The 12,516-nt window shown below is 55.5% G+C and overlaps 1 long non-coding RNA gene across 1 annotated transcript; it reads left to right on the top strand.

Annotated features, from left to right (window-relative positions):
- The first annotated feature begins 1,792 nt into the window (after window positions 1-1,792).
- On the top strand, window positions 1,793-6,346 carry LOC140684718 (uncharacterized). Its single transcript, XR_012057419.1, has 2 exons — window positions 1,793-5,239; window positions 5,343-6,346. It is a non-coding gene; the product is annotated as an uncharacterized lncRNA (long non-coding RNA).
- The last annotated feature ends 6,170 nt before the right edge of the window (window positions 6,347-12,516 follow it).

The following is a 12,516-nucleotide window of genomic DNA, read 5'->3' as shown; positions in this document are numbered from 1 at the left end:
CCGTTCTATACGGCCGTGCCCCTTGCGCCGCGCCCGCGGGCACCGCGGCCGCATCTGTCCCCCCTCACACCGCGGGGTAACGGGGCACCGACGCAGCGAGTGAGGGGACCCCCAGCCACACTCAAGATGGCGCCGAGAGCCCTTCGTGGGGCGACCACACGGTGTTACCGTCCCCTGGGAGCCGCTCCGCTGCTCACAACGGCCCCGGGGGTGAGACAGAGCCGCGCGTGAATAGTCCCCGGTGCGGAAAGCGCGAATCAAGGGGTGAAGGAGTGGGAAAAACGCCCCTCCAGACGGAGCACAGCGGGGCTGCCACACTCAACATGGCCGCCGGACCGAGGCAGAAGTTGTCCTCGGAGGGCGGGATATAGGCCTCGAGCAATGCGGATTGGTCAGCAGCGGCAGGCGAACGCTGGACTGACGCTTTGCGGCTTCTTCTTGGCTGAGCCGCCTGTCTGTCTAGGGCCAAGTGGTTTTGAAAACCCGGAGGCGGCTCGGGGCGGAGTTGTGGAGCGGAGTTGAGGCCGGTCGGCCGGGGGCCCGGGGTGGGGACCACCGCGGGCGGTGGCCGCTGATCCCGGCTACGAGGAGCCGCGCTGGCCCGGGGTTGTTCCCTTCACGGCTTCAGGAGAGCTGTGGAGAAGCCACGGTGGTCCCCACACCGCCTGGCACCAGGCGTCGCGGCACGAGGCGTCATGGCGCCGGCATCCCTTGCCCCATCCCCACACGCCCGGCGGCTGGACACAGAGACAGGGCTCCGTTTCCAGGACAAAATGTCCCTCCCACTCAGCGCAGTAGCACAGCAAACAGGCTGGTCTGTGCCTGGGCGCACCATGCAGCGCTTTTCTCCTCCGCCTCTGCGTCCTGTCCCTCGTGGGAGCAGCACTGAGGAGATGGCGGCGCGGGGATGGGGATCGGGGCCGCGGGTGCGGCGGGAGCGGGCAGCACCGGCACGGCCGAGACCTCACGGCGGCCGCCGGCCCTTGGAGTGACCTCGTACCACGGCCAGCCACCCCCTGCCCTGGCCGTCCCCCGGCCCCAGGGACTGCGACCCCACCAGCAACTCTCGCTTTGGATCACAGTCGCTGTCGACACAGCAGTGCCCTGCTCACGAAGGTCGCGCACTGCTGGCATTTTGTCAAGAGGGACCTTTTGGGACGATGGATTTTTGGATTTCTCACGTTGGGACCTTTTGGGGATGATGGATTTCTCACGTCGGACGTCCCGCTCTGACCTGGCGGCAGGACGGGGCGGGAGCAGGGCGAGAGCTTCTCCATGCGCTCAGGGGAAGGACAGGGCTGTGGAAACCGGGATTTCTGGTTGCTGCTGGCTACGCCTCTCGCTTGGAGTGTTCGAGACAAGGGCAGCTGCTATTCCCGGAGACAGGACTCAGTGGGTTTGGGGCAGGTTGCTCGCAGTGCTGGAGGCAGGAGCGCCCTCTGCCACAGCCCAGCCAGGAGCAGGCAGCCGGCGAGTCTCGAAATGTGTCCGAAAGAGGAAAGAAAAAAAAAACACGCAAGCCCAGACCCCTCAAAAAAAAAAAAAAAATCACTTCTGCTATAACTTGTCTTTCATGCGTGCCTTCTGCTCAAACTAGGGATGTTCCTTCGGGCTCGGGGTTCCCACGTTTCAGGAAGAGTTAAAAAAAGAAAATGAGATGTGGGATATTTCAGGAAGAAAATTCGGAATTTAGGAATCCTCAAGGGATGGTCACACCAGGATCTCACAGAGGACAGGGGCGGGGGGGGGGGAGGGGTGGGGTGGTGGGAGGGTTGGAGATAAAAAAAAAAAAAAAAAGCAAGCCTGCAGTGGAAGCAAAACTGCCTTAAACCACCCCGCGTCGGAAATCCATGTATAGCCCTTGCTGCCGTCCCTCTGTGCAGCGGGATAACCGGCTGGCGAGTGCCTGTGAGCGTAAGGCAGGGAGAAGCAGGCTCGGCTCGGCGCTTTATGCCTCAGCAGTCCAAAAAGAAACAACAGGAACTGTTGCCTGTAAAAGGCAGCTGCTTCTTTACCTCTTCTCCACCCCTCCGGACTGCCGGGCTGGGGAGCGGCTCCTCAGGAGCAGAGAGAGAAGGAGGAGGGTGGACTGGGACTTTGCAAAAGTGCCCGAGATCGGGGACAGAAGTTTCCAGGGCTGAGCTCTCTGCCTGGGACCTCGCTGCTTCTGCGGCAGGCGATTGCTTTGGCAAAGGAGCGGAGGTGCCGGAGGAGGAGGTAGGACTTTTCCCTCCTCACCGGCCGTTTCCCTAGCTCAGCAAGTAGCAGCCTCTCTAATCCCCAGCGAAGATCATGCTGCTCGGGCGATTATTTCATCGCGGCAAGCTGCTCCTCGGAGGAAATTCTCATTACGCTCTTCGGAGAGGCAAGGGAGGGGCGACTGTCACTCAGCTGCTCTGGAAAAAACAGAGGGATGAGCCTGCAGCATCCCCGGGCTCCGGCGCACGAGACGTGGTAGTGTTTCTAGGTCAGGCTGGTGATGCGGGACGTGAAGCCGGCAGAGATGGCATCCTGGCTGTGTCACCTTCTGTTCCTCGATGGGCAAGGGTTGCACACAGGGGCCAGGTTTTCTCTGGAGGAGCAGTCCTGGATGGGGGATGGAGGGTGATGGGGAGGTGGGAAGGAGCTTCATGTGCGTTTACAGGAGGGAGGGGATGTGTTTAGAGAACTGGAATCAGCTCACGGTTCCAAAAAGTGTCTTTGAGAGACCTTGGCTGGCTGCAGGAGCCAGAGACTGCGTTCGAGAGCACCGGCCGCCCCAGCCCAGGGAAGGGCTGATGAGGCTGCCCTCCTCCCCGAGTCCTGGGCTGCTGCTCCTCTGTCCATCCCCATGAACCACGTAAACAGGCAGGAGCAGGGCCCTGTGGCACACTTTAATTAAGGGATGGAGACACTGACTTCGCCTTTCCCCAGAGGATTGCAAAAGGCCCAGGCGGGCCCCACACTGCCGCTCAGGGCCATCCCTGCTCCAACACGCGCTCTGCCCCCCACGTTACAACACAGGGCTCTGACTCACCAGCTGTTCCCAGCCCACTGCTTCCAAGCCTGTAGACATCGCAGGGATCCCTCAGATGGATGTAGGGAGTCTGTCTCCTCTGCTCTCCACTCGATGGAGATGGATGTGGTAGGCAGGACATGACACAGTTCTTGGGCCTCTGCGTAGAGCTCCAGAGTGAGGACAGCGTTCTGGAGGAGTTATCCCCTGTGACTGGAGGGTGTGGGAAAGGGAGTGTGACCTCTCCAGATCCTCTGACCTCAGCAGGCAATGAGACTATGATCCCTTTATGCTCACTGGCTTCTCTGTGGCTCTGGGAAGCCCTGTCCTATCTGGCTGAGATGTGGGGCCAAGGCAGTCCCTTTGCTGCACATGGGTGCTGTCAGGAGCCAGGGCCATTTGGAGAGGGGCAATATATCTCAGCACTGCTGCTGATCCTGCTCCAGCTACAGGCAGAGTGGGGACCTGATGGGGGGACCAGGGAAGCCTCCAGTTTTGGATGCTGGTTGATCCAGGAAACCCACAACATCAGGAGTGGATCCAGCATCTCCTCCTGGCTGCCAAGAGCCAGCACTGCCGATGCCATGACCCACATGTGTGTACTCACAGAGTACTTGCATCTCTGTCTTTCCTTGCCTGTGTGTTGGAACAACCTCAACTCATCCCTGAGACACAGGCAGAGCTCCATGGCAAGCTTTAAAGGCAGGAAAGCTGATTATTGCCTTTCTCTGAAGGGAAAGGTGAGGAGGCCATTGGGGCAACATGCTCCTGGGTCTAGGAGAGGAGACCTGTGTTCTAGGGTGTGGGCTCTGTGAAGCTGGAAAACACTTGCTTCTCTCTCATTAATGTTTTCTGGTTTTCCCCTGGTTTGAAGGCTGGTTGTGACTACAAGCTCTGGATCAGACCCAGAGCAAGGGCCCATGGCATGGAGTTTACACCCACATCCTGCCCCAGGCCCGGGCCTTTGGCCAGACACAAGGTTTCACTCCTCAGGGCTTCCGTCCCACTGCTCAAATGATGTATGGAAGAGATTTAAAACGAGAGAGGAAGGTGGGAGGGAGGAGGCAAGTCAAGATTCTCTTCCCTCCCTCCCTCTTCTCAGCACTTTGCAAACACGGTATCGTTGCAATGTCTGCTGGAAGAGGGACAACACCTCTTGCACGTGCCCAAGGCTGGATGTGTGTTTGGGCAGGGATTGCCCCGTGGTGTAGCCAGCCCCAGGCACGTGACCCTAAGTGTGCCCTACTCTCTCTCCCCCTTCCTCGTGCTGTCCCCAGCAGGACACCACCCAGAGCCACCCCACAGGAGTCCCCACCCAACCAGGGCCACCTCTCTGCCTCAAGCTGGCCCTGAAGCGTCAATGGCTACCATCCTGCAGGGACAACTGTGGAGAGCCACGACTACTTCGTCTCATCCCTCCTTGGTGTGTTAGCACACCTGGGAGAAGACGGACACAAAACGCGCACGCACACACTCACAAAACCAACCCCAAATCTGGATCAGTATCAGAGAGAATTAATTACTGGCTCATGCATATGCAGATGAGAAACTCAGCTGAACCTGGCGGCGCCTTGGGCGGCCCTGCAAAGGAGAATTCCTCTGGAGAGATATAAATCACCGCTCCCTTCTATTGCTTTCCCTGTGGAGCGCTACCTCCTGGGGAAGAACTGAACCTTGATTTCCTTTTTTCCCCTCCTTCTCCTTCATTTTCAATCTGCGCGGGGCCCCTGTAATTACAATGGGCTGCTTTAGGGCTTGAGTTATTTATTGGGTAACAGGGACACACCTACCCCGCTCCAGCCGCCTGCCTACCCGCGTGTCACAGCTTGTCCTGCCTGCCCAGCAGCGCCTGCCGTGCTGTTCTGTGCTGTGCCATGCTGTGCCATGCTGTGCCATGCTACTTGAGCTTGAGACAGCACGGGCAGCAGCAGCAAACAGGGACCACCAGCCTTATGTGATCCACTAAAGGCACATTGGTGGTGTAGCCCCTGCAAGCAGGGACGAGAGTCACACTCTTGCTTATTGCAAACACAGTCTTGCACGCACGTTTGGGGTGCCACCGGAGCTCACACCACTTGTGAAATCCTTGGCCCTATTTTATAGGTGGGTAAAGTGAGGCATGGAGCAGGGAGGTGCTTTCCTCAGGGTCATCTCCAGGGGTCAGAAGAAGAACCCATCCCTCCAACCAATGGGTGGCTGGGAAAGAAGGTGCCGGCCCAAGTGCTCAGCTCAAGACTTCAGCTGGTGAGACCTATCCCCTGTACCTCTGCTTCACTTCCTGGTGGGAATCCTCTGCCCAGCCCCAGCTCTGAATCCTCCTGCCCAACCCCTTTCCCCCCACAAGCAGGCCTGCACGCTCAGAGGAGACAAGCACTCGGGGCTGGAGACCACATGGCTGGAGGGAATTAAATAATTGATGGACCAGAAGTCTCAAACAGATACTGAATCTCCAGGGGCAGCATTCGAGAGGCAAAGCAGAGCCCGGACAAGACCCTTCTCTCTGATGTCATGCCAACATATCTCATTCCTGCCTGGGGCTCCTGGTGGGCTGAAGATGTGGGGTGCTGGGGACAGGAGTGCTCCTCCACTCACCTCTCAGCTTGCCCCCTGTGCTGCTGGAGCTCTGGAGGGAGTAGCCACCTTCCAGCCCAGCAGAGAGGAGCCAGGGGAAGGAGGCTGCTGCTTCCACACTGAAACCCTCCTGCTTGGGGTGGTTCCCATTGAAAACATCTTTGGAAAGAGTGGGCTGAGCAGGGAAGAGGAAAGAAGTCTGCCAAATCCAGGTGGGTGCTTGGCTCTTCCCTGTACAAGAACATGGGGCCATCAGATAGCAGCAAGCTCCACTCCAGTGAAAGGGAGAGCTCTCCTGCCATGGCTGAGCTGTGGCCTCCTTGCTGTGGGAGCATGGAAAATGGCTTTAAAAATTACAGGCAAAAAGCAACTGGGTAAATTCAGCAGAGAAAATGGAAGAAGTTAAATCCAGTGGTCCCACTCCTTGTTCTGGAGGTCCCTCAGTGGCAAAGCCTCAGTGTCTGGGAGAGGGTCACTGCCTAACAGTCCCCCCTGCTGCTTCCTGTCCTCAGCATCGTGGCAGAGGTGCTGGTGACCCACTGCTGGCCCAGCCACGATGGACATCAGTGGGTCACAAGGTGAAAGGACTCCCCATGCAATAGCCATGGGTCGCAGGCATCAGCCTTGCAGGGTTGCAGTGGCAAGAGGAACAGGTTTTCCCACCCAAAGCACTGATCAAGAGCTGCAATGGGATTTGCCAGGCTGCAGCATGAAGCATCTCTCTGCATTAGACGTATTTGTCGATATTTTATCCACCAATAAAAGCAGTGCATGATCAAATTGAATATTTAATTTAATATACGCTAACCAGGAGCCGGTTGGCATTGCACTCAATGGAAAATATTTGCTGCCCTCTCTCTCAGTTTTTAGTGGATTTTTCATGAAAAGTGGTAGATTTTTTTTTTTTGCTTGTAATTTATTACTTTTTTTTTCCTTTAGGTAATAACAATATGATCTGAAAATGACAATTTTAATTTACCAACTCAGGATTTTAATGAACTGTTTGAATAACCATTTGGACAACTATTGGGAAAAAAAAAAAAAAAGGGAGAGAAGAATGCATTTGAAATCCTCAAAATAGCTCCCCCCTCCACCAACTTCAGTAATTTACAGAAAAGCAGTTCCTTAATTTTTTTCCCCCAGCATACTAGATGAAACATTTGAGAGTGTTTGAAGCTGGCAAGAACTGCATTTCTAGCTACTGATGTCATGAAAATATAAATTGGCAGATTTTTCACGCTGGGTCAATGTGTAGCGATAAGCACAGTGCCATACCTTTAGGAGCAGTATTTGTTGGTAAACAGATGGGGAGCAGCCCGTAATGTCCATAGTCAATAATACAGAGCCAACGTGCAGTGCCACGGTGGCTGTCAGAGCAATAAATTGATGATCTTCCTGGTAGAGCCTGGGCTATCCTGGGCTGTCACTGTTGAGCCTCTTGTGGGGAAAATACACAATGTGGAGAATCACAATGAATAATTTAGAAAACGTCCTTGTTCAGTGTTCTTCAACTGCCCATTGACTCATTTCTGCTGCTCCCATTTCAAGCAACTTGGAGGAATCCTTCCTATTTTCCACGCCAAATATAGCAGTTTTTCCAGAAATGCTCAAACACACAAGCCAGGAAGTTTCCCTTCTCTGGGTGAGTCACTGGAAGTTCAGGCTGCATTTTCATGATTGCTTCAAGCCGATCGAAATCTGTGCCGCTGCCAAAGGAGCCGTCCAGCTCTGCCGGTGTGCGGCCTCCCTCACTGCTTGTGCAACAAAAGGAAATTAGGGAACGGACTCTGCCTTTTTTCCTTTTCCTTTTTTTTTTTTTTTTTTTTTAATTTTCAACCAGTTTGATTGGCCAACTTGTCTCATGGCTGTGCAGGCTTTAGGGGAGCTTGTCTGGTGTAGGAGATATAAGAATGCTCCTTACACCACTGGCTAAAAGCAAAGGGGATTTGGGGAATATGCCAAACCCATGGGGTCAAAGTGTCAGTCAGCTCAGCTGCAGAGCTTATGGGGTCTGTGCTCACACTCCTAGCCCCAGGATGGGAACACAGGGAAGATCCCTGCCAAGAGATTTTCTTGGGTGGCATTTCTGAGATTCTAGACAAGGATTGGGGACATCACAGCCAATCTTGTTAAGGATGGTCAGGAATCCTACTTCAGTAGAGACACCTGTGATAGGTGGGATTTTGGAGAGAAGAGATATTTTAGCAGGATCATTCTCTTCCTACTTCTTTCCTTTACACCTTCCTGCATCCCTTAGCATTTATTTGAGCTACTGTCCCCATTGTTTTCCAAAGAAAAAAAGCCTTTCTCCCATTTTTGCTGCTCATTCCTTTCTAACTGTTGCAAACCCACGGGACCAATTTTAAACAAATTTGGTGGTGGTATGGGGGGGAGATTCTAGATCTTCATGCAATGTCCTGGAAACAAGTGGCTCAGCAGATGGGGGACACTCACTAGCACCCACCCCAAGAGACCTGCCACTGCAGATGCACTGTCTCCTATTAGTCACCAGAGAATCCATACCAAACACCATGTCTGAAGCATGGCTTTGAAACTGCAATGTCCCCATGCTCCCCAAGGGTGCACCTCAGCTTTTCCCAGCTTCACTGGGTGCCCTCCTGCTCCTTCCTTAGTGGGTGTGGGACAAGCATTGCTCTTGCAACACTGTGCCCTGGGATTTTGGGGCTGCAAGCCATTTCATGGGGCTCCCATGAGGGTAAACAAGCCTCGTTTGTGTTTCCAGTGCTCTTGGGAGCTGCAGCTTTTGTGGCTGGGGGATCCCCATGGCTCTGTGGCTGCTTTTAAGGAAGAGTAAGTGAGGCCAGGAAGTGTCTTGCCAGGTGGTGTGGGCTTGCTACAAAGGAACTCACATCTCTGGTGGGATATTTTTGGAGATCAGCAAAGCAGAACAGGTTGAAAATGCCTGCTCTAGAAACCAGCATTATTTTTTTCCTCCCTCACAATGTTTGTTCTGTTGTTTTTCAGAGATGGTGCTCACCTCTTTGCAGAGAAGCCTTGCTAACAGGCAATTCCTCTTCCTGCTTTGGAAAGGCATCTCTGCTTGACTCTGGTCTCTCCCTCCCTCCTCTGATGGAGCCTCATGGCCAGAGTTTGCTCTCACTGGCCCTGATCCAGGCAGGCACTTACACAGGTCACTGCTCCAGCTCGAAAGCCAGTGGATCACTCCAAGGCTGCCCTGGGGACTAAGGCTTTCCTGCTCTATCTCCTGAAGAAGCTGGGGAAGGAAGGGAGTGTCCAAGCTAGGCCAGAGCTGGCTCTGGTGTGTGTCTCTGGGTAAGCTGTTGGAAGTGCTGGGGTAGTTACTGCCAGCCCAATGTGGCACTGCTGTCCCCAGGCACTGGCACTGCAGGGTAGCAAAGCCACCAGGGTGGGACATGGCAGCTCCTGGACAGTCCAGGCTGGGAGGGTGCCCACAGACAGCAGCAAAGACAACTGGGCAGCACCAGTGTTGGATGTCACAGCTCCGTCATGGACTGCTGGATGCTGCTGAGGAAATTATTCCTTCTAATGGTTTTTCTTCCTATCTCCTGTATTTCCCATCTGCCAGGGAAGACTGAAGCCAGGACTCCTCGCTATGAAAGCCTCCAGGCAGCACCCACCTCCAGCAGATGCCACCATCCCTGCCTGCCCTCCTCCTCCCCAGGGTCCCAAGGGGACATGACAAGGAACAGCCACCACTAAACTGTGACTCCCTTGGGTCCCTACAGCTTCTGCCCCACCTTGCAAGTACCTCCCATGCAGAGCCAGGCAGACTTTGGGACACTGATAGTCCCTCTCCGTATCCAGGTGACTCAGGGGATGGGGACAGAGTTTGAGGAGGACATTGCTCACCTGCAGCAGCTCAGCTCAAGGACTTTTGCCACCTTGGTGCAATGGGGACCCTGATGACTTCTGCCCCACAATGAGGGCCTGGGTGAGATGCATGAAGAACTCGGGCTGGACACCCAAAATCCACAGCTGAGAGCTGCCACAGGCTGGGCAGTGGGTGCTGCAGGATGCTGCAGACAAAAGGCAGCCAAGCCCCTGTGTATCTGCTGTTTATCTCCACTCACACACCCTTGGTCAGGCTCTGGAAGTGTAAATCATCCCAGCCCTCCCTAGAGATGCCATGTCCACTCTGGCTGGGACAATGGGGTCCCCACCAGTGCTTTCTGCACCCCACACACCCTGCAGCAAGCATGCCCTGACTGAGGTCTGCTCCTTTAGCACAGCCAGGACTCTGCTCCCATTCCCCAGCTGAACTGCACAGGCTTTGCCCCAGGATGTGAATTTGGGTGCTGGAATTTATCCGCGGCTGTTTTGGCTGTGGCTGAACTCCACCTCCGGGCAATGACATGTTGTTTCCATAGTAGCTAATGGACTGGAGATGGAAGGGGGAAACACATAGCTGCGCTAAAAAGGGACTCGTGAGTAATGTGGTTTCTCCCAGCGCAGAATAGGAACAACTTTCTAGCACTCGAGGAGCCCCTCCTTCGCCCCTCCTTCGCCCGGCGCCTGTGAAGTGTCAAGAGGAGAGTGTGTGTGTGTGTGCAGAGCTGTGCACGGCACAGGAGGACAAGGGGGTTCTTGTGGGTGCTTGGGGAGCCTGGGGGGCCGTGTGGCAGCTGTGCAGGGGCAGCCTGCAAGGACAGGGGACACACAGCAAGCATGAGAGCCTGTGGGGAGGGTGCAGCACAAATGCTGGGGACACATAAGGAAAGCACACGTGTGTGGGGGTGTCAGGACCCTGTTGTGTGCAGAGGGCAGTTCCTGGAGAAAGGTGGGTGCAGCCTGGGGCAGCCTGGCATTGTGGTGATCTGCTAGAGTCACAGGCAGCAGTGTGGCTGGGGCGAGCCAGGCCGTGGGGGTCTGAGGGTCCTGCTCACCCATGGGATAATAAAGAGCGACAGAGACAAAATCTGGAAGATGCAAAGAGGCAATGGGAGAGATCAGAACTCTTTGTCTCTGCTGCACCCCTAATGCAGACACTGGTGGGTCTTGGTGTAGAGCAGGGGGTCAGTCCTGGCTCTGCTGCCAACCCACTCACAGCCTTCCCACCATCCCTGAGTCCAATACCTCTCCAGGAGCAGGGAGAACTGGATTTTCCTCTGTGCAACAGCCCTGGGCTTCCCCCTGGCCAGTCGGGCACAGAACCATGGGGCCTCCACCCTTTGACATTTCCATGGACCAAATCTACCCTTGGCGGAAATGCCTCCACGTGCAAACTGAGGGTAGATCCTGGGGACACCCTTGTGCCCATCTGTGGCTGGCAGCCCTGGCCAGATCCCTGCACCCTGGCTGCTGTTCCAGCATTTTTCTTCCACTTGCACGTTTCCCAGCTTGTTCGGTAGTGTAGCTCCCGCCGTGTCCGGCTCTTTGTGTTGTTTGCTGTTAAGTAAATCACTGGCAGCTCCCCAGAGCGCTGGGTAATGGCAGGATAATTCCCAGCAAGACCCTGGTAATTCACTTGAAGGAAAGCAGAGCAGAGGAAAACAGCACTATTAGCCATTATCCTGGCCTCTCAAAGGCCTCCTCGCCTGCAGAAACGCCGCATGGTGCGGCAGGCATGCCTGCCACAGCTCCCAGACACTGTGGGCTGTGGCAGGGCCAGGAGCAGCAGAGGATGCCAGGATTCAGCTTTCTCTTGCCATCCTGGACGAGCAGATGAAATGTGATCAAGTGCCTCCACCTGCCATGGATACAAGGAGGTTGATGTCAGTCCTGGGAGAAGGACCCTGAGGACAGGAGTCAGGTGATGCAGAAGTGCCCATCAGATGGTGCAGACCACAGGATGCTCCAGCTTTAGGTCTCCCACCAAGAGCACGGGATGCATGGTTTAACTGAGGTCTCAACTGCAGGAGTGACCCTTCAGCCAGGAGTCACCAGGCACGTGCCCTGCTGCTGGCAGGGATCCAGTAGCCAGAATATGGAGGAGGACAACCACAATACTCTGGCTTCCATAGCTCCTGGCAGCTTTTCTGGAGCTGGGGGGGCTTTGCTATCCGCACCAGCAAAGGTCATGTCCTTTCCAGATGGCCTCAGCACCTTTCACACCTCCCTGTTGTTGGAAGCACCCAATCCTGGCTGGGGCTCAGTGGAAACCAAGAGCATGGTTTCTGCTGGGGCCTTGCCAGTGGTAGCTCAAGCACCAACCCTGCCCCACTCTGCACCTGCAGGATCTGCATCCATGTGCACATGTTCTCCAAAAAGCTCCAGCAGTGTTTCTGAGTTGCACGGGCAGGTGTGTGGCACAGTGGGGGCAGACCCTCCAAAGAGCCTGGAGGAGGCCTCGAGGTGACAGGCTCCCTGCAGAAGCCACTTGCTTCCTTCCAGCTCTGCACTCAGCTTCTCTGCAGAGCTGCCCCTGAAGTGGCTGTCGGCATTTCTGAGAGAGGCCTCTGTTTGCAGAAGTGCTGAACTTCCCCCCTGAGCCTCCCAGCAGCGGGAGGGTGCCTGGAGCTGCCGGCTGCCCCTTGCCTGGCTCCCACAGCAGTACCCAGGAGGGTGAGGTGAGCTCCCTGCCCCACCCAAACCCACGCTCCCAGCCCTTGGCATGCGCACACGGATGGGCACCCACGCACTGAGGAATGCACACAAAGGTGCACCAGGCTGATATACGTGGATGCAGGTTTTCTGATGCTTCCCATTGGCTGGCTCGAGAGCAAAGTCCTGGCTTTGCCGGCAGCAATAAAGGCTTTCAGGCCAGGCTGGTAGTAAAAGTAGTAAACTTTAAGGGGAAAGGCTTTTCTGACTGTTTCCGCAGTGCTGGTTGCTGCTGTTGCCTGACAAAGGCTTTCCCTCTGTTCACTTTATGCACATTTGGTGCTCATTAAGTGTGTGGGGCTGCAGCTCCAAGCACATGGGGCAGCTCTGCTCCCAGGCACTACAGACTCACCCACCCCCGCCTTGCACTCCTGCTCCCAGCCAGGTTCCCTTGCCTGGCAGCCAAG

The sequence above is a fragment of the Taeniopygia guttata genome, chromosome 9 (genome assembly GCF_048771995.1).
Source record: "Taeniopygia guttata chromosome 9, bTaeGut7.mat, whole genome shotgun sequence".
NCBI classification, from domain to species: Eukaryota; Metazoa; Chordata; class Aves; order Passeriformes; family Estrildidae; genus Taeniopygia; species Taeniopygia guttata.
This window is presented reverse-complemented; position numbering and strand designations above follow the sequence as displayed.